General features: G+C 44.5%; 1 protein-coding gene and 1 pseudogene across 5 annotated transcripts in view; both read left to right on the top strand.

Moving 5' to 3' along the window:
- LIPC (lipase C, hepatic type) overlaps positions 1-27,023 on the top strand; it is a 187,510-nt gene that overhangs the window by 109,371 nt on the left and 51,116 nt on the right. The window lies entirely within an intron of this gene.
- Positions 12,268-12,386, top strand: LOC138444429 (5S ribosomal RNA; annotated as a pseudogene).

Here is a 27,023-nt window from a genome sequence, read left to right as displayed (position 1 = left end):
CTTTGCGACCCCATGGACTAGTCCATGGGATTCTCCAGGCCAGAATACTGGAGTGGGTTGCCATTCCCTTCTCCAGGGGATCTTCCCTATCCAGGGATCGAACCCAATGTCTCCCTCATTGCAGGCAGATTCTTTACCAACTGAGCCATCGGGGAAGGGGTCTCCACTTTTGCGGGGCATTGGAAACTTGATGTGACAGCACTGGAAAAGGCCAACTGTCCATGAACAGGCAGGAACCAAAGGGGTAGGGATGCTACTGGAAAGCCACCCAGGAGCCAGGCCAGGGGTAGGGGTGGTCAGGCCCATGTAATGATGGGAGGCTCTGCTACCTATGGTCCCAGCCCCACCACTCACTAGCCATGTGGTCCCAGGCAAGTTATAAATGATCCCTGAGCCTCAGTGTCCTCATCTTTAAAGGTGAAATAATAAAAGGTGAATGTACGTCATTGGGTTGTTGTGAGGATTGTTGTTGTTTGGTTGCTAAGTCATGTTCAACTCTTTGTGACCCCAAGGACTACAGCCTGCCAGGCTCCTCTGTCCATGGGATTTCCCAGGGAAGAATACTGGAGTGGTTAGCCATTCCCTTCTCCAGGAGAACTTCCCAAGCCAGGGATCAAATCCATGTCTCCTGAATTGGCAGGTAAATTCTTAACCACTGAGCCATTTGAGAAGTCCATTATGAGTATTAAATGATCTAATACACAAAAAAGCATTTAGAACAAGGCTCAGCACATAGAAAGTGCTCAACAGTTATTATTATTGGACAGTAGTGAACCATATGAGGTAGAACATTTCATGAGTATTAAGATATGCTGTTCCAATGATCTAATCAATTGCTGTGAGAATGTGCCTCCCTTTATTGTACCAAGATCTGTTTCCTTTCTGTTTCACCCTGCCCTACCCTAGCCTTCTTCTTTGGCTAAATATCCCTTCAACTGGTCTTCAGGGGACATGGTTTCCAGTCCTTTTTCTCTTAGGTTACTCTCCTTGGAACAAGTTCAAGTTGCATTTCAAATGCCCATTTCTAAGCCAGTTTGCACTCAAACCTACATTCCAAGGACAAAATGAATCTCCTCCACCATTGACTATCCACTTGCATTCTCAGGCCTGCAGAGCCAGGACACATGGCCTCCTGAGCTCCCTGCTTGCAGGAGATGCCTGGACCTAAGTGCTTGGAGTGTCCTCTTTACCCAGCCAACCTGGAGGGGCTCCCTCAGAGGGGAGGGCAGCAGCCTCCGCCGCCCCTGCCCTTGTGGGGTGTGCCCTGCCTAGGCTGAGCTTGGACCACTCTGCACCACCTGTCTGCTCTGCTCCAGTCTCATGAAAACACCTGTGATGGGCTCCTTCCCCCAGCACCTGTGCCTTACAACTGGGCTCTCTTTAGCCCAGGAGAGGAGAGACCATCCCGGAAGGATATGGCTTTACTGCCTGCGGCATCACTGGAGACAAGGGCATTGTTTTGCTTCCCGTGTAGATCCTTAAAACCACAGCTACACTCAAGGCCAGAAATAGAAGGCACGCCCAGCTTGCTCTGGTATCTGTTCTCCTGCCAGGACTGAAAGGGCACGCTTCCACAAGAGACGCTCGGCCAGCTGTGCAAGTGACAGCCCCAGGGAAGGGGCTGAGGAGAAGGTACCGCAGAGGGGCCCCAGGCCCCCCGCCTGTCCTCCTCCATTCCCAGGCAATTCTGCCCGCAAGTCCAAACCCAGACCCCCAGCTTCTGAGAAACCCTTGTGGGCAGACGGCAATATTTTCTTTCTCCAGATGATGCCAACTGCCAAGGGGCCCCTCCAATAAAGCGCTAGTGTTCTCCCTGGAAACACAGGCTACAATTGTGCTGTGCTCAAATCTGGCTCTATTCCCTGATTTCTAAGCCCTGCTGGCTTCCCCCAGCCTCCACCCTGCCCAGGGAAGACACTACAGTTGCACAGGGGCAACCAGCTACACATCAGCATATTTATGTGTACTTACTGGTTCACAAATGAAAACTGTTTTTACAATGGCTAGGCCATCTGAAATTCACCACCTGAAATTCTTTCTTTGTTTCTTTTATCCACTCAGATGTCTAAACAAAAGGGAAAAATACGTATTTTCTTTTTTCCTCTCTTTTTAACAAAAAGGAAAACCAATATAAGCCAAAGTGATTTGACTTAGCTCATTAGTAAAACATACAAATGGGGAGCTTCCCTGGTGACTCAGTGGTAAAGAATCCACCCACCAATGCAGGAGACACAAGTTTAATCCCTGGTCCAGGAAGATCCTACATACCACAGAGCAACTAAGCCTGTGGGACACAACTATTGAGCCTGTGCTCTAGAACTGGGAAACTGCCAACTACTGAGCTCACGCACAGCAACTACTAAAGCTCACGCACCCTAGAGCCCATGCTCCGCAACAAGAGAAGCCACGACAATGAGAGGCCCACACACCGCAGTGAAGAGTTGCCCAGATCGCCCTAACGAGAGAAACACCCATGCAGCAATGTGCCCGTATAACACAGCGAGAAATACATACATAGATGAAATTATTTTTAAACACATACAGATATGAGAGCATCTTTTTCTTGGAAGGTAATCTTTCACCTTCCTGCAGGTCATGGGACACATCTCCCTTGAGGGGTGCCTTGCTCCCCCAAAAGGTACGAGTACTCACCTTACTTGGATAAACAAAAGAGTTCACTAAAGTGGTCGTCCCCAAAACAGAGAGTAGACCCTAGTACAAATTTCAGCCTCTGGAGTTCTAGAAGGCAGAAAGAGCAACTTGCTAGTAATTTTAAAATCCAGACTCTACCAGGTATTTCCAAAAATTAAGCCAATCATCCCCAAAGCCATTAGTCCACTCCAGTTCCTTTCTTTTTTTTTTTTTTCTTTTGCCTGACAGAGTCTTTACCTTGGCTTCCCAGGTAGCTCAGCTGGTAAAGAAACTGCCTGCAATGCAGGAGATCCTGGTTCAATTCCTGAGTTGGGAAGTTCCGCTGGAGAAGGGATAGGCTAATCACTCCAGTATTCTTGGGTTTCCCTGGTGACTCAGACAGTAAAGAATCCACCTGCTATGAGGGAGACCTGGGTTCAACCCCTGGGTTAGGAAGATCCCCTGGAGGAGGGTATGGCAACCCACTCCAGTATTCTTGCCTGGAGAATCCCATGGACAGAGGAGCCTGGCGGGCTACAGTTCATAGGGTCACAAAGAGTCAGACATGACTGAGAGACTTAGCACATGTAATATCAGTACATCAAGCAGTAACATGTTCTTGAATTCAATCATCTAGTAATTTTGATTCAGAGAAACTAAAAGCAGCCCAAACAGTTATCCTAGTACCCACTGTCCCAACCCTTAGTCAGAAAGGACTATTTTAAGGCTGGTTGCTACATCACAGGTTACAAACTACTATTTACTATCTTTTCATGGATAAAGACACTGACTTTCAAAAGATTTAGGGGAAAAATTAATCCCTTTCTTTCTTAAGAAAATTGGGGTTTTAAAAACTATCTAAGAAAGAAAAAGTCAGTACTGATATACATATGCCGCTTGAGCAAAAAGGCAAGTGACCTGAACACAGGCCTCAGAGAGTTTTCCTATTGTGCTGCGGGCACTATGGGGGTGAGGTGATCCTGAACCCTCACACTTCGGTGAAATAGAAAATGCTTTTCCTAGCTCTGTGCCTGTTGAAAAGGCACTCTCTTTATTAGCAAATTGTTGATATGGGAAAGCTTGAGCATATCACCTTTGTTCTGGACCAAAACTGTTTTCATCCCCAAATACTAAACTGAGGACTGAGGGGGTTTCTTTAGGCTGAAGCTGTTTCTGATGAAGTTCTCATTAGCCCAGCTCCTGGGACGCCTTTTTCTCTCCATTCTTTCTTGCACCCTGTCCAATCCCTTGTGTGAAGAACCAATCAACATGTCCTGACCTTGGTGAAAAAAACAAGGAATTTTTACCCTCCGCTCTTGCTACTTTCTCTCACCATAATTCTATGCATCTTTCTTTCCTTTCTCTTGGTGCAAGTTGTAGCCAGTGCTCCTTCATTCACAACAGTCGGGGCATTCGTCTCCAGTCCAGAGCGCACCTGGTACAGTAACTCCTCTAGCCTAATGCAACAAGGACTAGAGGACAAAACAAGCCACCTGAAGTACAATAAAGCAGATGTGTGGGGGAAGGTGAGGGACACGTTACTGGAATCTTTTCTTTGTTCAGTTCAGTTCATTTTAGTTGCTTAGTCATGTCCGACTCTTTGCGACCCCATGAACTGCAGCATGCCAGGCCTCCCTGTCCATCACCAGCTCCTGGAGTTTACCCAAACTCATGTCCACTGAGTCAGTGATGCCATCCAACCATCTCATTCTTTGTCTCATTCTCTATCTTCTCCTTCTGCCATCAATCTTTCCCAGCATCAGGGTCTTTTCCAATGAGTCAGCTCTTCACATCAGGTGACCAAAGTATTGGAGTTTCAGCTTCAACATCAGTCCTTCCAATGAACACCCAGGACTGCCAAGGGACTCTCAAGAGTCTTCTCCAACACCACAGATCAAAAGCATCAATTCTTCGGTGCTCAGCCTTCTATATGTTCCAAATCTCACATCCATACATGACTACTGGAAAACCCATAACCTTGACTAGACGGACCTTTGTTGACAAAGTAATGTCTCTGCTTTTTAATATGCTTTCTAGGTTGGTCATAACTTTCCTTCCAAGGAGTAAGTGTCTTTTAACTTCATGGCTGCAATTACCATCTGCAGTGATTTTGGAGCCCAAAAAAATAAAGTCAGCCACTGTTTTCTTTGTTACTATATCCAAACCCACAAGTTCTCCCCAGTGTCGTCTGTGAGATACACCAGTCCACTTTGAATGCTTCAGATGAAATAGAATCCACCAAATTCAATGCCCTGACTTGTCTCCATAGGATGGGACACGTTCTCTATTCTAATTCCAATGCTGGCCCAAATATTTCTGAAGGTTCATTAACTCTTATTAGACATTCCACAAATGCCAGGCTTTCTGAGTTGGCACAGAGTAGTTGGGAAAGCAGTGACTGCAGAATCAAGAAGACTTAGATTAGAATCCTAGAGAAGCTGCCCACTAGTTATGGGCAGGTTCCGCTCCTGGAGTTTCAGTTTCCCCATTTACAAATGAAGCAATATCAGCTAATCCAAGGGTTTCTCTAAGGATTGCATGCTAGCCTACAAGTGTCAGGTAAATCTGCATTAGCCTTCAAGATTCACTTCCCACCATCCCTGGCACAGCCCTTGTTCTTTTTTCACAACTTTCTAAAGCATAACAGCCAAACTATGGCTTGCCAGTCCTCAACAAGCCAGGCCCCCCCCATGCATTCTGAGTGCTCTGCTACACCATTTACAGGAATGCAGCTCTATCTCCTCTCCTCTCCAACTTACACTTCTCAGTGATCAAGAATTACTTCTGTCACTATTCCCAGCGTTAGCATGTCTGTGTTTGAAAACTGAACAGTGTTAAGCAAATGTACATCATAATACGATAATTGAATTGAATTGAATTCTATCAATGGGAGTCTACCCTTACATCCATGAGTTAAAATTTCACTTCTCATAATTGACATCAGTAATTAAATGAATTCAGAATAAAAGACCTTTTTAAAATAGCAATGCTATTTATATACTATTTTATTTCCGTAAGACTTCAATTAGTTTCACAGTTAACGAAAAAGTTCATGTATAGAATCCTATTACTTCCTCCATTCATTTGACACATATTTATTGGATTCCTTCTGTATGCCAACATTGTGCTAGGTGCTGGGCAATGGATGGTAGACACAACCGGCAAGAACTCAGTTCCATGGAAGAGGAAAGAGATACTTCATCAATAAGAAGGCACACCTTTCTTGCATGTTTAAAATACTTGTGAAATTGGAATCTATCTTATGAATGCCATGGGCTAGGCCATGGTTGTGAGATTGATCAGATGTACCCATATTATCATCACTTCAATTGAGTTAAGTGCACTGTTGTGACTGCCTGGGCCAAGCTTAATTGCTGGTTAAAATGTTTTCAAAATGACTAAGCTTTGATTTTTCAGGTAAAAATGCATCAAGATGGTGGTAAGGCATAAATTTTATATTTATTATGGGAGAAATGACTGCCATCCCCTAATTTCTTACAAGGTAACAAACAGATGTTTTATGGAAAGATAATTACAATATATGAAGTCATGCTGTACTGATACACGGGGATTGTCCATACTCTAAGCAAAGCAACTGACAGTAGGAGAAATTGCCAAATCCTCAAAATAGATGAAAGAACTCTCAAAGCAATAAGGGGCTACTGTGAACAATTCATGCATGGCCCAGGCAGGACTATGATTAAGGCATTCATGTCACAGTTTAATTTGTAGCTTTCCTTTATCCCTTTTTAGTGGCATATAAAACTATCATACTATCCATGGCATGTTATATTCAAGGAACCCAAGTCTCCACATTGCAGGCAGATTCTTTACCAGCTGAGCCACAAGGAAAGCCCAAGAATACTGGAGTGGGTAGCCTATCCCTTCTCCAGCAGATCTTCCCGACCAAGGAATCAAACCAGGGTCTCCTGCATTGCAGGCGGATTCTTTACCAACTGAGCTATCAGGGAAGCCCTAATGAAATACTACAATAAACTCAAAAGCTTTTGCACAGCAAAGGAAGTCATAAACAAAATGAAAAGACAACCCACAGGACAGGAGAAAATATTTGCAAACAATGTGACCAACAAGGGATTAATCTCCAAAATTTACAAACAGCTCATGCAGCTTAACATTAAAAACAAAAAAACCCCACATAGCTCAATTTTTTACAATGGGCATAAGACCTAAATAGATATTTCTCCAAAGAAGACACACAGATGGCCAATAGGCACATGAAAAGAGGCTTAATATTGCTAATTATTAGAGAAATGCAAATCAAAACTACAATGAGATATCATTTCACACCAGTCAAAATGGTCATCATCAAAAAGTCTACAAATAATAAATGCTGGAGAGGGTGTGAAGAAAAAGGAACCCTCCTGCACAATTGGTGGGAATGTAAATTGGTATAGCTGGTATGGAGAAAAGTATGAAAGCTCCTTAGAAAACTACAAATAGAGCTACTGTATGATCCGGCAATTCCACTCCTGGGCATGTATCTGTAGCAAACCATGATCTGCAAGGATTCATGCACCCCCTGTTCCTTGTAGCACTGTTTCTAAAGCCAAGACATGGAAGCAACCTACATGTCCATCAACAGAGGAATGGATAAAGAGATGCGGTACATACACAATAGAATACTACTCAGACATTAAAAAGAACAAAATAATGCCATTTCCAGCAACATGGATATAACCACAGATCATCCGACCAAGTGAAGTAAGCCAGCAAGACAGATATCATGTGAATGGCACTTACATTTGGAATTTGAAATATGGCGCAGATGAAACTATCTATAAAACAGAGACTGACCTGTGGACCTAGAGAACAGATGTGACGTTGCCAAAAGGGGGAGGGAGGCAGGAAAGGGATGGACCGGGAGTTTGGGGCTTGTAGATGCAAACTATTATATATAGGATGGATAAATAACCAAGTCCTACTGTACAGCACGGGGAACTGTATTCAATATCCTGTAAGAAACCACAATGGAAAAAGGTATATACGTAGATACCTGAGTCACTTTGCTGTACAGCAGAGATTGGCACAACATGGAAAATCAACTGTAGTCCAATCGAAAATAAATACGAAAAGCAAACAAAAACAAGTAATCAGAACAAAATTTTTCCAGGTCTTGAAAATGTAATAAAACAATAAGCCAGATGCTGCCATAGGGAATATCAGTACAACTTCATCTGGATAGACAGGCAGGAAAGGCCTCCCTGAGGAGCTGAAGTCCAAGAAGCCAGCCCTGCAGAGAGCCAGCAGAATATTCTAAGCAAAGGGAACCCGTAGTGCAAAGGTCCTGCAGTGGGAAAGAGGTTGTATGTTCTGGGAGAATTTTATCATTGGATACAAAGCTCTGGTCTGCTCAGAAGCCCATGACAACATCATAAGGCCACAAACCAGCCCAACACATAGCAAGCATTACACAGTGGTCCTCACTTATCTGTGGTTTCACTTTCCTCAGTTTCAGGTAACTTTGGTCAATCAGCATCTGTAAATATTAAAAGGAAATTCCAGAAACAGTTCATATGTTCTACAGTGCACATTGTTTTGAGTAGCATGTTGAAAGCTTACACTCTCCCACCCCATCCCATCCACAGTATGAATAGTCCCTTTGTCGAGCACATCCATACTATATATGCTATCTGCCCATTAGAATAAGAAAAAACAGTACATATAGGATTTGGAACTATCCAGTTTCAGGCATTCCCTGGGGTCTTGGAACGCATCCCTCATGGATAAGGGGTGGGAGATTACTACTAATTTGGAACTTCTACAAATATTTATTGTACTTCACCCTGATAAATATGTGGAGTCTAATAGTCTAATTCTTCTGGTAAAGGCAATGCCCATTGGCATCATTACCCACAAAGAAATTCAATAGCAAATAACCATAAAGGGAAAAAATGAAAAATCAGTCCAGATAAGGCAAATCTCACTTCTCTGCCTCTTTAACTTGAGTGCTTTATTCTCCTATCCACTTCTCTTGGTGTCCTTCACAACCCTACACTTTGCAGAAATGCCATAAATTCCTTCAAGCCAGTGGATGGCTTAGTTCAGGAGACTTACAAGAATTTAGAAGCAAATAAACCTCAAATTCACCAGAATACTGATAAATACACTAGTTAATTTCCCATAGCAAATTAGCCTGCTCTATTGGTTTGCTTACTTTCAGACACTTAGACTGATCCTCCAGGATTCCCTTTTAAGAGCTGTTCCTTTTTCAAGAGCTTAGAATCCTTTTCCAGACGGCAATAATAACCACCATCCCCCTGAGGCACTACAGTTTCTGAAGTAAGTTTCATACACACTATCCTGCATCATCTTCACACACTCTCTGTGATGCAGGTACTAAGTTCCATTGGCAGACAAGGAAACTGAAGCTGGGACCAGGACAAGTGACTTTCAGAGCAAAGACGAAAGCCCAACTCAGGGCTCTTTCACATCCTTAAGCAGGTCACATGACCTACTCCTTCTCACGAGGAGCCAAAATAGATGTTAAAGTGGGGTTGCCAGATAAAATATGAGACATCCAATAAATTTAAATTCAGATAATGAACAATTTTTAGTCTAAATATGTCCCAAATATTGCATGGTGCATACTTATACTAAAAACTGTTCACTGCTTATCTGAAGTTCATATCTAATTGGGAGTCCTGTGCTTCGATTTGCTAAATCCTACCAGTCAAATGGATGTGGGCACCTTTGGACCAGTCGGTATAGTTACCATTTCTTTCTTTTCCAACCAAATAAGGAATTTGGTTTGTTTGTTGGTTTGGTCGTAAGGGGAAAAAAGACACTGTCTTTGTTGTTGCGTGCAGGATTTGTCTAGTTGCAGTGAGCGGGGGCAACGCTCTATCTACAGTGCTTGGGCTTCTCATTGTGGTGGCCTCTCCTATTGCAGAGCCCAGGCTCCAGGGCACACAGGCTCAGTGGTTATGGCTTGAGAGCTCTAGAGCACAGGCTCAGTAGTTGTGGCACTTGGGCTTAGTTGCTCTAAGCACATGGGATCTTCCCCAACCAGGGATTGAACCCATGACTCCTGCAGTAGCAGGCAGGTTAACTACTGAACCACCAGAGAAGCCCTAAACAAGGAATTCTTTAGAGTTCATAAACTCTCCAGGGACCTGTGGATAGAATTCAGGAAAGTTCATGAAACTGAGTGGGAAAAATGATCTCTTCACTAACCTTTAACAAGAACTTAACATTTCTTTTGATTATCAACATAGGCAACCAAGCAAAACAGATCACATTATGGTTGTTGCAAATATTTCCCAATATAATTTATGCTCACAACAACTTCAAAATTACAGTTGTTATTAGATTGGCTGTTGAATCTTATGTAATGCATGATGCAATTTGTATTCCCCAGGAAGCAAATAAAGAGACAGAATTCAGTGTTCAGAGGTTTATTAGGGAGGCCCTTTGGGATCCATGCTTACTAAGAGAGGAGAATGAAGCAGAAGCAGGCAGGGGAGCAGTCGGAGGCCCCAGAAGCTTTGGTCAACAGCAGTCAGCTCTGGGTGTCAAGTGGGCTGTCAGAATCACCCCCATTAACCAAGATGGCCTGTGTTTTACTCTCACCTCTGCCATCACTGGCTATGTGGATGACCTTGGGTGAGGCTCTTCTCTGCAACTAAAGCAGACCCTGAAGGACCAGTAGCTGAAGGCCACTTGCTGACCACACCGCCAGCATCCAGGGTAGCATGTCCTTCCTAGACGAGCATCTGGACGGTGCATTGCCATGACCACCTGGATAAAGGAACTCTATATGTATCACAGTATTTGATGTCCTACATTTGAAATCAGTTCCTAGGCTTCTTCAGGCTGCCAAAGGGATTCACAGAACAAAATGGTTAAGAACCTCTTAGCTGTTATTTCTCCACACTCCTTCTCCTCCCCCTTCTCTAGCCCATCACAGCACCACAGTTACCACAGCCACGTATCCCCAAAACACTCCTCTTCAGTCCAATACCTCTAACCCATCGAGGCTGGAAGAGGCCAGAGAAGGTCATTTTCTTCATCACTGTCTCCAAATTTTTCTCTTACTTTCAGGCCTCCATATGTGTTTCCACCTTTTCCTCTCTTCCGCCTATACCCACCCCTTCCCCACCCCATTCTCTGCCTGTGCTGAACCTGGACGCAGACCTCGCTGTGCGCCCTCCACTGAGCACTTCTCACGCTGCTGGCCTGCTGCCTTCTCTGCCTTCTCTGCCTTCTCTGCCTTCTCTGCCTTCTCTGCCTTCTCCACTGACCGTCAGCCCCAGAGGACAGGACCATGACCGCGACAGGACAGCTCACCTCTGCTGCCCCACCGGTGCCAAGCACAGTGTAGGCATGTCATGTGTCTTTATGGGAAGAGGAAGAGGGAGGGAGGGAAGGAAGGACTGTGTCCTGCTGTGTCAATCATATCTCACCATAAAACAGGGGACCCCAACCCCTAGGCCGTGGACCTGTACCAGTCCTCAGCCTGTTGGGAATCAGGCTGCACAGTAGGAGATGAGCAGTGGGCAAGCAGGCAAAGGTTCATCTGCCACTCCCTAGAGCTCATGTTATCATCCGAACCATCCTCCCCACCACTCCATCCATTAACAAACTGTCTCCCATGAAACCGCTCCCTGGTGCCAAAAAGGCTGGGACTGCTGCCTTAAAGGATTCTGGCTGCTCCACCCTCTTTTCAGTTTGTGCACTGGCTTTTCCTCCCCAAGCTTTAGCCCAGAGCTATATGTTCACTGTTTTCACCGATGCACAGCTTGCACTGGGCCGTCCACCCCACGTACTCTTCTCACTGGCATGTCTTATATAAAGGGACCCAGTCTCTGTGGTTGTGATTGCAACAAATAGTGCAATGCCCCAAAAAAGTGTAGGGAAGAATAAGGAACTAATTTCCAGCTAATTCACCAATTCGGTCATCATCCCCAAACATACTGACTGTGCTATATTCCAAGGAATAGCATCCCCTCAGACCAAGGGGCACCACACCTTGAAAGCTGGCTCCGCAGGCCTCTGTTGGAATCAAACAGGCCTCTTCTCCCACAGACTGGTCACTGGGACATCACACAAGTCTCTGAGCTTCCACTCCTCCACCTGCTCGAGTTAGGTGCTAATGCTGCCTGTGCAAGGCTCTCGGGGACCGAATGGAATTATCTTCCCAACTGCCTGGCTCTCAGTAGCCCTTATCGAATGGGCGCTTCATCATCTCTTTCTTCCAACCCAGCCCCACTCATCAGACAGCACAGACCTGCCATACAGAGGACAGGCACTCTCTCATTGGCTCAAAACCTCCTGCAGCTTCCTAACCAGAGGCCTTGCTGGCATCTCTAGTTTTCGTCCCAGCCAAGTAACCCACCAGCAAAGCAGCACAAACAAGTGCCCGTAGGGTGTGAGTACCAACCCAAGCTGTGAGAGACATGCGGGGAGCAGAGCCAGAGCCTCTCTCTGAACCACGGATGTCACCCACCCCCACCTTACCTGCGGCCCAGGCAGCCTTTTCCTTAAGGGAGAAAACCGCTTTCTTAAGAAAAATCGTCTCTTTCCAAGCTGCATTCTCACGGAGAATGATAAATGCCCCACACATTCTCCTGGATCTCACTGTCCCAACTTGTACAAAACCTCCTACTAGCTTATTTAACCTACAAGTATACCACCCTGAACACGCCTGATCTTGGCTGATCTCGGAAGCTAAGCAGGGTCGGGCATGGTTAGTACCTGGATGGGAGACTGCCTGGGAATACCAGGTGCTGCAGGCTTTGGGGCCTCCCTCATAGCTAAAGAGGTAAAGAATCTGCCTGCAATGCAGGAGACCCAGATTCGATTCCTGGGTCGGGAAGATCCTCTGGAGAAGGAAATGGCAACCCACTCCAGTATTCTTGCCTGGAGAATTCCATGGACAGAGGAGCCTGGCAGGCTACAGTCTATGGGATCGCAAGAGTGGGACATGACTTAGCCACTAAATCACCACTATACAAATAATAGAAAACTGAACCCTCCATATGCCAGGCAATGTGCTAAAGTCTTTACAAAGCTATTATTTAATATAAAGCACTATTGAAATGGGATTCCCTGGTGGCTCAGAAGTAAGAGATCCACCTGCCAGTACAGGAGATATGGGTTCAGTCTCTGGGTTGGGAAGATTCCCTGGAGAAGAAAATGGAAACACACTCCAATATTCTTGTCTGAGAAATCCCATGGACAGAGGAGCATGGCCGGCTACAACTTGTGGGGTTGCAAAAGAGTCAAGCACAGTTTCACAACTAAACAACAACTATTGTAAGGCCATGAGCACTGTATGCATCTTATTTACTGGTTTATTCCTGGTATCTAACCTAGCACATAATTAAGAAAGGAAGGAGGGAAGGAGAGAGGGAGGGAGAAAAAGGATGTATGTGTGTATGTGTCTATGAGGGAATGGATCATGAATGAAGGGAGATGATACTAATAAAATGCCTGGTACATTGTTGGCACTCAAGAAATAATAGCTTTCTCCCTGGTCCACTGTCTTCGTACTTGATCCAGCCTCAGCAGGACATCTAGACACATCCGACCAAATCGAGGCTCCTGTGCACTTTGTCACTCTCGCTCACTTCATGGATGAGGGAGCTGAGGTTCTGAGGAGGTGGCTCAGATGTGGCGAAGGCCACAAGGCCACTTGTCTTGTGGCCAGGCCTGGGACTATGTCTCCCACACTAGAAACCTCAGTGTCTTCAGAAATGACTGTGCCAAGAGCACCTGAAGGACAAATGGGTTTCCTCACGTATGCCCTTTAGTCTAGTTCCCGATGACCTGCACCAGGCTGCTCCGAGGGTCCGCAGGCAGCTGTCCTGAAACACACACTGCCAATGACATTGCCCACGAGTCAATGAGGACGACAGCGCCTCCTCTGGCTGGCACCTAGTGGGCACACAAAGTGCTGGCACACAGCGTCTCGCTGCAGCATCTCAATAACCATGCCTGGAAGGCATCATTACTATGCGTCTTTTAGAGATGAGGCCACTGGGGCTCAGTCAAGAGACTCCCCAGAGTCACTCAACTAATACCTGCAAGAATCAAAACTGGAATCCAAGACTCCTGACTCCCTATCCTGGGTTTCTTCCTCTGCACTACAGAAAAAGATACAAAAGAAGAATTAAATGACCATCCACATTCACATGTAAGTCAACCATGTTTCCAGCTGAGATTTTCTAGGAGAAGACTCTTGCGAGTCCCTTGGACTGCAAGGAGATCTAACCAATCCATCCTAAAGGAGATCAGTCCTGGGTGTTCTTTGGAAGGATTGATGCTGAAGCTGAAACTCCAGTACTTTGGCCACATGATGTGAAGAGTTGACTCATTGGAAAAGACTCTGATGCTGGGAGGGATTGAGGGCAGGAGAGGAAGGGGACGACAGAGGATGAGATGGCTGGATGGCATCACTGACTCGATGGACATGAGTTTGGGTAAACTCCAGGAGTTGGTGATGGGCAGGGAGGCCTGGCGTGCTGTGATTCATGGGATCGCAAAGAATTGGACGCAACTGAGCAACTGAACTGAACTAAACTGATCCAACTCAAAGTTATCCTTCAGTTCTCTCCTGTGATTCCTTCTTAGTCCCTGGAAAGGGAGAGTGAGGAAAGGAGAGTGACTCAGTCCTCATTAAATGTGCAGCTTTAACTCAAGGAAATGCAGGCAATAACTTATCCCACTGCATCTGCCATGGGGCTCTCCAGTGATAATGGCAGGTGCTTCAGGGACATGAACCAGGAGTACCCCATCCAAAGGTTAGGCTCCAGGGTGGGAGAGGGAAGACCTACAGGCAGGGCAGACTTTAATCAGGTGGGACTCACTGTGCCCACAGGATGCCCTCTCGTTGGTTTGCATGAGTTAGAGCTAGATTGGAGCTAACAGACAACTGACAATACGTAATAGAAGTCTCTTAAAAGTTCAAGTCATTTAGCCTATAGTTTTACTTCCAGGAATTTATTCAAAAAGTATGAATCTGGGCGGTAGAAAGAGGTCCATAAATAGGGAGGACTGAATCACATGTTGTTTATATTTGGGGGGAGAGGAATGGACACACCTTAAACAACCACAGTAGAAGACTGGAAAAATAATTCTGACACAACTACACTTTGATATTCTTTGTGGACGTTAAAGCCAATTATTGATGTCATGAGAAATGTCCAAGACAAAACATCACATTGTAAAATCAGGACTCTATATAAGAAATATGGATATATTTATGTACACACAATTTTCCATATATACACACATGCAGCACATATCTCATTTTTAAAAACTAGACAGAAACCATAATCCAATGAGTGTCTTTTATTGTAGGATTACAAGTCCTTTTAGATATTTTTCTTTGTACTTTTAGTGTGTCTATTTTTTAAGTTTTCTACAATGAACATTTATTCCTTTTTTAATTAAAAAAAAAAACTTCAGTTTTTTGGTTTGTTTCATTTTGTATTTTTAGTGAGAAGAGCCCATTCAAGTCAGAGGCAGGGAGAGATGTGAAAAATAAGGACAGAGGTCTTTGAGCCAGGAAGATCCCAGGAAGGTGGATGGATGATGCGAGAAGGCTGAGCCGGCCAGGTTGCTTGGGCACACCACAGGGGTCAAAGGCCATCGAGTGACTTCTCTAGATCAGTGGTCTTTTCAGAAGGCAGGTGGAGACTTGTGCCCATCCCATTCCATCTTAAAGTGGTCTGGCTGTGAAGCTGGACCTTAGCAGATGCATACGACTTGGGGTCAGGGACCAAACGTGGGCTGAGCACCTGCTGCATGCGGTACAAGGTGGGAAGTGGGGATGAAATGTGAAATCATAGGCTCTCTCCTCAAGATGCTTGCAGTCAGCATGAAGTGAGATGGCCATAAAAAGAGAAACTACCACAATGGGTCTGGATAGCCAAAGCTGTGGTTTTTCCAGCAGTCATGTACAAAAGTGATATTTGAACCATAAAGATGGCTGAGAGCCGAGGAATTAATGCTTTCAAACTGTGGGGCTGAAGAAGGCTCTTGAGAGTCCCTTGGACTGCAAGGAGATCCAACCAGTCAAAAAGGAAATCAACCCTGAATATTCACTGGAAGGACTGATGCTAAAGCTGAAGCTCCAATACTTCAGCCACCTGATGCAAAGAGCTGACTCATCGGAAAAGACCCTGATGCTGGAAAAGACTGAAGGCAGGAGAAGGGGACGACAGAGGATGTGATGTCTGGATGGCAGCACCGACTCAATGGACCTGAGTTTCAGCAAACTCTGGGAGACGGTGAAGGACAGGGAAGCCTGGTGTGCTGCAGTCGGTGGGGTTGCAAAGAGTCAGACACAACTGAGTGACTAAACAACCACCACCAGCACAGTGGGGCTCACTCAGCAAACATTCTCCAGACCTCAGGGCCAAAGTCCTTCCACCTCCCTTAAACTAGGCAAAACAAAATGCACTAACCCAAAAAAAGGTCACCAGAGAAAGGTACTTAGCAAAGGTGACACGGAGAAGCACATAGAAACAAAAAACTCATCTTGTCCAAACTGATGACCATTTCATCCCAAAGGACACTCTACATTTCTTGGGCCTCCTGCCCCTGAAGAAGTCCAGTGTTCACAGCCCAGAGCCCCGCTTCCACCCAGCACCACCAGGAGTCAAGGAGTACATCTTCTGGAAGCTTGGCAGATTCAGGTTTCTCTGCAAATCCACATCCCTTTCTGACAAGGAGCCATTTTGAAAGACACTCCCTTGATGTGAATTTCCCACCTGTCCCATTAAGGAGGCTTCCCTCAGAAAACAAGTTTAGATCAACCCTGTTTCAGACACTTATTCCCAAGGACAAACTAGAACAAACTCTGCACCAGCTCAAACCTTTCAGAGCTCTTTGATGATCAGAATCGAGGGAAAATATTAGAACGAATGTGGTTGATCCAAATATTCTCAACAGCCTTCAAAGCAAACCGTTCTTCTTTACTCTGGTAAGCACAGCTCAAGCAAAGCTGGCCCCTTTGGCCCTAATTCCCGTTAGCCAAGCCAACCCCTTAAAAAACAAACAGACCTGAGAACAATGGGAGGAAGTCGAAGGTAAGAGGAGGAAAAAGGAAGAGGAAATAGGTACATGAAAGAAAGGGCAGGAGGATTGGAAAACAGACTGCAATTAGCATGTGGCTCGTCTCATTACAAAAGGGGATGAGGGCTCAAATCCAACAGCCCCCTCAGAGAAACCGCTTGAGTTCACACCTGTGCAACCAAGAAGTCTGAGGATGCTGGAGGCAGCCAGGATCTGTGTCCTGTCTCCACTCACAAATGCCCAAGCACTGGCCTCACCATATGCAACCGCCTTTCTCTAGGGTGTGGAAAGAAGGGTGTTTCCATTTCCAAACCTCAGAGCCATTTGCTCTCAGATAAACAAACATCTCTGCCTCTGCCAGCTTCGCCCAGCCGGAAAGTCATAATGCTAAATTAGTAGCATTTCAATCACATCTGTGACAAGTTGGCGACAGGCTAGGGTATGATGAGTGGAGCAATCAGCTGTTGTTACAGGAACGAGGCATGTGGACAGAATAATAACAGAGTGGTATAGTAATAATCATCATTGTAATGGTCCCCATTTACATAACGTTTTTAATTGCCAGGATAACCAAATGCGCAAGAGCACTCATTTGCTGTCAGACAGGCCTGAGACAGAAGGCCTGTGCTTCTGCTTTCTAGTGCTGTGGCCGGGAGCTACTTTCTTGACCTTTCTGAGCCTCAGTTTTCCATCTTTAAAAGGATAATGATCTCTGTTTCATAAGGCTGTTTGGAGGTTTGAATGAAATAATGTTTGTAAAGCATTTATACAACATTACAAGTATCCTAGTTGTAGTAATGTTGGTATTATAAGTAGTATTTGTATTATTTCAACTAGTCTTAAGGGCTGTTTCATTTTGCCCTTAACCTCACATAGGAGAGACAGTTTTAACACAATTTGGCTGAAAGTAAAATAGAGACCCAGAAAGGTTAAATGTCTCTCTCCTTGTAAAGATGAGTAGTTAATGGGGAAGAAAGGACTGTGTGTTACTTTCCTTTTGCGTTTGCAACAAATTGCTACAAATTTAATGGCTTAAGATATTTTGCTGTTGTTGCCACTAAATCATGTCTGATTCTTTTGTGACCCCATGGACTATAGCCTGCCAGACTCTGTCCATGGGATTTCCCAGGCAAGAATACTGGCGCAGGTTGCCGTTTCCTTTTTCAGGGGATCTTCCCAACCCAGAGATTGAATCCATGTCTCCTGCATTGACAGGCAGATTCTTTATCATCTGAGCCACCAGGGATGCCCTAGACTATTTCGCACAAGTTATTGACAGCTAGACAAGTCGAAAGTCCTGAAATGATCGTGTCAGTGGGGCTGTGTCGCTTCTAACTGCTTTGAAGAGAGAATTCATTCCCCTGTCTTTTTCAGTTTCTAGAGGCTGCCTGAACTCCTTGGTTCACGGCCTCTTCCAATATGTTCAAAGCAAGCAGCCAAAGAAACTGCGTGGCTACCTTGGGCCCATCTAGATAATCCAGGGTCACTTCCTCATCTCAAGATCCTTAACTTAATCACATCAGCAAAGCCCCTTTTGCCATATAAGTTAACATACTCAGGTTCTGGAGATCAGGATGTGGACAACTCTGGGGAAGGGTCATTAGTCAGCCTACCACAGACTGAGTCCTATTCTGCAGAACATAACTATCAGGATTTGGTTGGGGTTTTGTTTATTTCTATTTTTGTTTTGCTTAAAACTATTTATTTAGCAAATATTCTGTGCAGGGCACATTTATAATTTCTAACCTGTTCCTCTCTAGGCATAAGCACATCAGAATCAAGTTTCATTAGTGTGAAATAGAAGAGGTCTGTACATACATAAGCTAAAACATCGCTGAAATCCAGACTTTAAATGTGAAAAGAACTTTAAGAGATCATTAGCCAAAACTCATATTTTGTACTGGGGCAAACTCAAACCCAGAGAGGTAATATGATGTCCCCAGTGTCAAAGAGTGAATTTATGAGATATTTTGAGACCCTGGATTAGAACTGAAGGAATAAAACTAAACTGAGAGACATCTTGGAGACAGATATCAACTGGCTAGAAATGAAGTTAAAGAGGTGTAGGAATCAGGGGTGCCTGAAGTCCATAGCGTGGGAGTGTCCATGAGCTCAGGATATATAGCAGAGGAAACATGTTTTCTAGGGAAAATAATGTATTTAATGTGTTCTGGAACTTGGACCTCTTTTTGTAGGACTGGCTAAGCATCACTGTGAAATTTCCAGTACTCTTTCTCATCATGTACTCTCACAACTATGGGCATAAAACTGTAATCTTCATCTGATAATCACTGATCAGTGCCTTTTTTTTTTTTAGTGATATACTTTATTTTACACTTTATTTTTTAGAGCACTTTTAGGTTACAACAAAATTGAGCAGAAAGTACAGAGTTCCAACATATCTCCTTTTCCCACACCCAACTTCCCCCACGGTCAACAGCCTGCACCTGAACAGCACACTCATTTCATTTGGTGAACCCACATGACATACCATCACCCAGAGCCATAGTTTACATTAAGGTTCATTCTCGGTGTGTTACGTCCTCTGAGTTTTGCCAAAAGGTTAATGACATGTATCCACCATTGTTGTATCGTACAGAGCAGTTTCACTGCCCTAGAAATCCTCTTTGCACCACCTGTCCCCCCCTCCCTCCCCCTGTCCCCAGCCCTGGTTACCAATTATGTTTTTACTGTGTCTATAGATTTGCAGGCAGTACTTTTTCTTTCCTGCTGACACCGAGTTAGGCCTCTGGCTGCTTTTAAGATTTTTCTCTTAATCCCTGATTTTAAGCAATTTGATTATGCTATGCCTCAGCACAGTTTTGTGGGTTTGGGTTCTTTCTGTTTGGTTTTGTTTCTTAACATCTATGTGCTTAAAGTTTTCATCAGATTTGGGCATTTTTCTGCCATTATTTCTTCAAGCATATTTTTCTGTCCCCTCTTTCTTCCTTGGAATCTCCAGTTACATGAGCGCGAGACCATCTCAAGTGACTGTGCTATTCACTTATTTTTAGTCTTGTTTTCTCTGTGTTTCAGGCTGGATAGCTTCTACAGCTAGGCCTTCAAGTCCACTGACCTTCCCTCCTGCAATGTCTATTCTGTTATTAACCCCACCCAGTGTATTGTTCATCTCAGACATTATTTTCAATCTCTAGAAGTTCAATCTGTATTTTTTAAAATCTTCCACAGTTCTTACCATGCTTACATGTCTTCCACCTTCTTGAATACATAAAACATAGTTACGACAACTGTTTTAATGTTGGGTTTTTCTCATTATAGGTTGTGTTTTCCTACTTCTTTGCATGCCTGGTACTTTTAGCTTAGAGAAGACAGTATGAATTTTACCTTGTTAGTGCTAGATATTCTGGTATTAAATATTCTCTAGCTTTGTTCTGGGATGCAGTTAAACTACTTTACAGCAATCTTTTTGAGGAGTGCTTTAAAACTTTATTGGATAGGACCAGAGGAAGCTTTAGGGCATATTTACCTTACTCTGGAAGTGATAGGACCAGGGGAACCTTTAGGGCATACTTACCTTACTCTGGAAGTGATAGCCTTTTACTTTTTTTTATTATCTGTTTATTTATCTGGTCGCGTTGAGTCAGGTCTTAGTCACAGCATGCAGGATCTTTATTGCCTCATGTGGGATCTTTCACTGTGGCACAGGCTTAGCTGTGAGCTTGGGATTCTAATTCCCCACCCAGGGATCGAACCCATGTCCCCTGCACTGAAAGGTGGATTCTTAACCACTGAGCCACCAGGGGAATCCCAGGAAGTGATAACTGGGAAATGAACAATTTAGTCAACGCCCTATGTTTACATGTTTTTTTCACCTCTGCTGGTGGAACACAACTCTTCCCAGCCTCTGTGTGTGCCAGGGGACTGTTCCCCTTGATCCCTTCTTTTCCAGCCTCACATAGATTCCTCACATGCCTGTGCTAATCCCTGTCAGCTGAAGACTAAAGGGAGGCCCTCTGCAGCTCTCTAGAGCTCTCCCCTCCTAGCACTCTTCTCCATAAACTCAAATTGCCTCGGAATTCTCTCCCCCTCCAGTGGGAGGGGCCTGTGAGATGAAAACTCTCTTTATCTTACCAAGTGGTCGAGCTCTCTGCATTATCTCCCCTCTCTGTCATATGCTTACAACCAAGTATTTGAAAACTGCTTAATTATACTTTGCCCAGTTGTTATAAGGTGAGAAAATCAATCTGAATTCTCTCTCTTTTTTTTTTTATGCACACCATACATTAATTCTGGGTTTCGATGGTGGCTCAGACAGTAAAGAATCCAGGGAGACCCAGGTTTGATCCCTGGGTTGGGAAGCTCCCCTGAAGAAGGGAATGGCAATCCACTCCAGCATTCTTGCCTGGAGAATTTCATGGACAGAGGAGTCTGGCAGGCTATCATCCATGGGGTTGCAAAGTGTCAGACACAACTGAGTGGCTTTCACTTCACACATGTTAATAGCCAAGACAATCCAGCTGTTTTTCTCAAGTATGTTTCAGAGCTAGCATATAACCCATATGTGACAATATTGCTGTGTTTTTAGCCATTTTATATTTAAGAGTCTGAAATATGTTATAGGCATAAAATATTAATGTTTGTGAATGTCAACCAGTTTTTAATTTATATTCCTTCAGAAACACGATATCCTTGTCATACATATTAATCCACATCACTGAAAACAACCAAAGATGATAATTCACGAACAGTCTCACCTCCACATAAAAGTACAAATTGCCCTGAAAACCTGCAGGTCAAGTTCTCAGCTTTTGAAAACAAGCAAAAATGTTCCAGAACAGTCACCGTAGCCATGTATTTGAGCTTTGTACTTACACATTGTTTTGTATATTTATACATATGTTATAGCTTCAGATTTGAGACCTGAATTCTTATTCCATCTTGGCTGACAGCAAAAGTCCTTTGGTATACACTTATGAATACTAGAATTTGGGCTGGCTCTCTTAAAACCATTCAACCAATCTCAACTCTTGTATTAAGATTCTTAACAAGACTGCTGATGTTATTAACAATTACAAAATACCATGCCCCACACTATCCATTACCACACTAAAGTCTCTCTTCAGCACCATATTTAAGTAGAATTGTTCACCACCTCACCTTATCCTCTTAAAAAAGGAAAGTTCCCTGATGTTTTAATAAAGCAAAGTTCCCTGATGTTTTAATAAAGACCTAACATTTCTTTGGCACAAGCCCCAGGCCTCTTGCCTCTCGCTCTCTGAGAGTTGTACCCCTCTCTACATTACATGACACAGCACACTCAGCTGAACAATATTCCATCAAACCAGTATTGTCATAACATTCCACATCCTCACCCAGAAGGGCCTATAGCCCTCAGCCTCTCACGTGACAAAATCAAATCCAAGATTCAACCCTAAAAATACCTTTCTTTTCTGAAGCAAACCCCTTTGGAAGTCTCACAAGATTTTAAGAGAATTTGCAGACTGTAAGTTCCAGTTTGAGAACTGCAGCCTTAAAGAATAGCAGGGATGTTTGAAGCCCTGCCCACAGTTCCAGGAAACACCCTTTGTGTGTGAGCTCCTTTCCCACACAGATGTGAGAATGAGGCTCTGACCCTGGAAACGGAACACAGGAAGACAGAAACCCTGCTGAACATATTCTTGCACTGACATTAGATACAAAAACACCCATAGGCTGGATTTGCTGTCACAGTCCAAGAAAATAGTAACATGTAAGCATTTCAAAGTGGTTCCATTGACATTCTCACCTGATCCTGCAAAACAGTCTGTAAGCAAGACAGGCTAGCAGAACAGTTCCCAGCAAAAGATGAGGGAAGTGAGGCTCTATGGTGTGAATGAGGTCTGACGGCTACTTGGCGACAGAGTAAGACCCTGAACTTCTAGGGTCTCCTAACTCTAGGTCAAGAACTCTTCCCATCATGCCCTGCTTCCTCGCTCCCTGTATTAGAAAGCAAGCTCCAGATTTCATGTGGCTCCTAGACCAGGGTTTCTCCACTGCAACTCCACTGACATTTGGGGCTGGAGAATTCTTTCCAGATGTGAGGGTGGAGGGCACTATCCCGTGCGCTGTAGGATATTTAGCAGCACCGTTGGCCCCCACTCACTAGATACCAGTAGCACCTCCACTCCTACTCTTGACAAGCAACAATATCTCGAAATGCTACCCATATCATCTAGTGTCCCCACTAGGGGAGAGGGGAAAGGGAGACCAAAAATGGTACCCCTCAGTCGAAAAGCACCGTCTTAAATGATGCCTAAGGGTGCTGTGCACCTGACTGAGGGGGTGTCGGGGACAAAGTTTGTTCTGTAAAAGGAGAGACAGAAAGCAAAAGAGGAACTTGTGCTTATCCAACGAGTCTGGGACCTGGAACCCAGCAGTGAGGTACTGAGAATTGTTCAGCAGCTGGGAGTTAGCTAAAAGGTTCTCTTCTTGGCCATACCCTGAAGTTAAGCTCTTGTGTTCTCATTCCCCACCCCTTGAGGCTCAGCTAACTCTGAGTGGCCCAAACTACTTTCCAAGGGGACATTTCCAGGAGGCAACACAGAATTAGTTAACCTGACCAGAGGCAGTATGACACAATATTATAGCTATGATGCAGGCTCTGTTCAGGCAACACCATGGATGAACAACACATATTATTAAGTGAGTGAAGCTAGGCATAAAAAAAGCACATGCTGTATGAACCCACTTACATGAAGTACAAGAACAGGCAACACTAATCTCTGGTGACAGAAGTCAGAAGAATGACTAAGTCTGCCGTGGTATTACCTGGAGACAGATTTCGGAGGACCATCTGGAAATGGAAATGTTCTGTCTTGCTCTAGGTGGTGGCTACAAGATTGTAAACAGAGGTAGAAACTCTGGTCTACATTTAAAATTTGTGCACCCTACTGCGCATGAATTATACTTCAGATAAACAGATAAGCTTTATCACCTCCATAAAGAATGTCCACTCTGGAGCCAGACTGCCCGGGTTTGGAGAGGACTCTCCTACCTCAGAGGGTTTTGTGAGAGGTCAGTAAACTGTGTGGGGTACAAGAAGTACACAGCGAGTATCAGCATCATTATAATTAAAGGGACCACACTTCTAACCAGCAGGTAAAGCTAAGGATTAGGAGGGGTGCTTCTGCATGGAACTAACTCCACTCAGTGTTATGTGGCAGCCTGGATGGGAGGGGAGTTTGGAGGAGAGTGGTTGCACATATACATATGTCTGAGTCCTTTTGCTGTTCACTTAAAAAAATCATAACAATGTTAGTTAGTCTCCAATACAAAATTTAAAAAAATTTTTTTAATAAACTGAAAAAAAAAAAAGGAGAGGAGCTTCTAGGCCCCTCTGTTGTCCCCTCCTTCCACCCTGTCACTGCACTGAACACAGAGTGGTCCATTTGGTTGAGGCACGACAACTCAATTAATCCCTTTCCTTTGTAGGTACCCCCACCCCGGTCATCAAGACAGACAGACACATCTGCCATGATTCTGTCTTGTTGAGCTCCTCCCGAACTCTCTCGGGAGGCGTAGTTAGGCTCTGCCCCTGTCTACAGAGATCTTCATCAATAGACTGAATATTTACAGAACACAGCATTTCTGATCAAATAGTTCATTCCGCTGGAGACAGGGGTATTGTACTGTGTCCCCTTATGAGTTATTCTTGGGAGAAGCAGCCCTGGCTCTTATCATCCGTTTCTTTACGTTTTAAGAGCTTGAGTTAGAAGAACTGCTATGAAACAGATGGAATGAGGAGCAGATGGGATCGTTCTGTACCTTTCCCCCAGCTGCTTCTTGGTAGATTTACCCCAATATCCTTGTCACTATGTGCTCTTGCTGTCTTTTATTCTTCTCTTTGAAAAGTGGTTCAGTCCATAGGAAATAAACATGAGATTATGTAGAAAGAGCATTAAATGGTGTGTCAGGAAACTTGGATGCTGGATCCATTATCCAGATGCCTGAGTGGTTTATATGTGTTTTAACCTTTCTGCACCACAGTTTTTATTTTATTTTAATCTGTTAGGTGAGTGATTGTGGTTTATGAACATATGTTAGCCATGGAAGCCCTCCTTAAAATGACTTCCAGAAAAAAAAACCTGAAAGCAGCGTTGTTTGGGTTAAAACAGAGGTGGACATCAGGAACCTACCCTCTCAAATTCTGCATCCCCTTCCCACCCGCCCACAGCAGCCCCCAAAGTACCTCCACAGGGCCCTCGGGCTTAGGATCCTAGGAACACAATTTAAAAACCATTACATTTGGCCTTTTTTTTTTTTTTAAGTCATTTCTCAGCTAGGTAAAATACCTGGTTTTCTAAAGGGTCCTCCTTTCTATTTATTCCACAATTTTAATTCACAGACCCTCTGGACTTCAAGAAAACACATAAGTAAAATTCTATATTACATATCTGCATGGAAAAAGCTACAAGGAAATACACCAAAAGATTAAGGACAGTGGTCATCTCTAAGTGATGAGAATATCATAGCAACGACTACAACAGATGTGGTGTGGTTCTCACGTTCTAGCATCACAACCCATAACCAATGTCTGAGAAGACCATTATACCTTTCTGTGGGGCTGTGCCCCACAGTCCTGCAGGTCCTGGAACAATACCTACACTGTGTACAGCCCGCAACAGACAAGACAAGGCAGCAGTGTTTGCTACTCAGGAGAGAAGGAGGCTGGGCTTCCCTGGTGACTCAGCAGTAAACAATCCTCCTGCCAAGCAGGAGAACGTGGGTTCTATTCCTGGGTCAGGAAGATCCCCTGGAGAAGGAAATAGCAACCCACTCCAGTACTCTTGCCTGGAAAATCCCACAGATAGAGGAGCCTGGCGGGCTACGGTCACAAAAGAGACAGACAGGACTTAGCAACTCAACAGCCACAAGAAGAGGAGGTTACCATCTGTAGGGGAGTTGACTTCAGGTTGGCTCATCAGTTACCAGGAATACCAGGACTTGGCCATGTCCCTCATAGCGCCTCAGGTTAACAACCATCACAAGGCAGGTATTTCCCTTGACTTGACTAGAGTAGCTTGTTGTCACTCACTCTTGTCCAACTCTTTTGCAACCCCATGGACTATAGCCCACCAGATTCCTCTCTCCGTGGGATTCTCCAGGCAAGAATACTGCAGTGGGTTGCCATTTCCTTCTCCAAGGGATCTTCCTGACCCAGGGATCAAATCTGGGTCTCCTGCATTGCAGGCAGATTCTTTACTGCTGAGCCACGAGGGAAGCCAGAGCAGCTTCCAGACACAGATGAGTGTGCGTGCGGCTCTACAGGATACAGGCACAACGGAAAACACTTCTCAAACGGAATTTCCTCCAGTGTGTCCCATGAGATATCAGTCCCAGAAATGTTTGGCCACAAAGAGGTATGGGGGCAGGGGACAGGGGTGACTTACCCCTACTCCAAAGCATAGCTGATGCTTAAACAACACTGATCTGCATTAAGTGGGCTTGAACTGTGCATGTCCACTTACATGTGAATTTTTTCCCATTAATATAGTACCTGTACTTATTTTACAGATCTTTAAATTAACTAAATATGGGGGAAAGTTTGTATTCAATTAGAGATCACAATATGGACTCAAAAGGTCTAGGATTTGAGTCCTGATTCTATCTAAACTGCTTCAGCTTCCTGCCCCTGGGTGAGTCATTTATCTCCCCCTTTGTTTTTGAGGTAGAGATAGCAGGACAGAGTTTCCACTGCACAGGGTGTTGGCACCCCAATCCCCCACACTGTTCAAAGGTCGACAGTAATCGAGTTGGAGAATCACAGCACACCATTTGTCCCTTCTGGAGGTTAAATGTACAGGAAGTAGCGTCTTAACGTCTCCTGCCAGCAGGAAGCCTGATTCATGTTGCTCAATACCACATCTCCCAAATTCATTTGGCTACAGAACTCTTTCCCCCACAGCCCCTGTTAACATCTCAACAAATTTCCATATGAGAACAGGCTTCACAAAGGCAGTTTTTAAAAACTGAATTGTGAGGCTTGAAATAAATGAGGAATGGCAAAAGAGGAGAGCAGAGAGAAAGGGATGATTTGGGATCTGGAGGACTTTGAGTTGAAGACAGAACAAAGGACTATTTATGATTCCGAAGAATGCCTGGAACTTTCTTCTTATCTACTAGCATCTTTTTTCCCAGCTCATTCCTAGGGAGTAGACAGAGGTGAGGATGACGTGTTAGTAGCTGAGCAGCTCTTAGCCAGAATGGCACTATTAGCATTAGAAGGGACACAGTGTAGAGCCGCTGCCTTTACCCCTCCCTCTCTCCCACTGTTGGCTGACTGTGACACATTCTCATTCCTTCCAAGGTGAGGGTTGAAGTGTAAGAAGGGGAGAGAGAACTCCCAGCAGAGG

The sequence above is a fragment of the Ovis canadensis genome, chromosome 7 (genome assembly GCF_042477335.2).
Source record: "Ovis canadensis isolate MfBH-ARS-UI-01 breed Bighorn chromosome 7, ARS-UI_OviCan_v2, whole genome shotgun sequence".
NCBI classification, from domain to species: domain Eukaryota; kingdom Metazoa; phylum Chordata; class Mammalia; order Artiodactyla; family Bovidae; genus Ovis; species Ovis canadensis.
The sequence above is the reverse complement of the archived record's forward strand: the minus strand, read 5'-3'. Positions and strand labels throughout refer to the sequence as shown.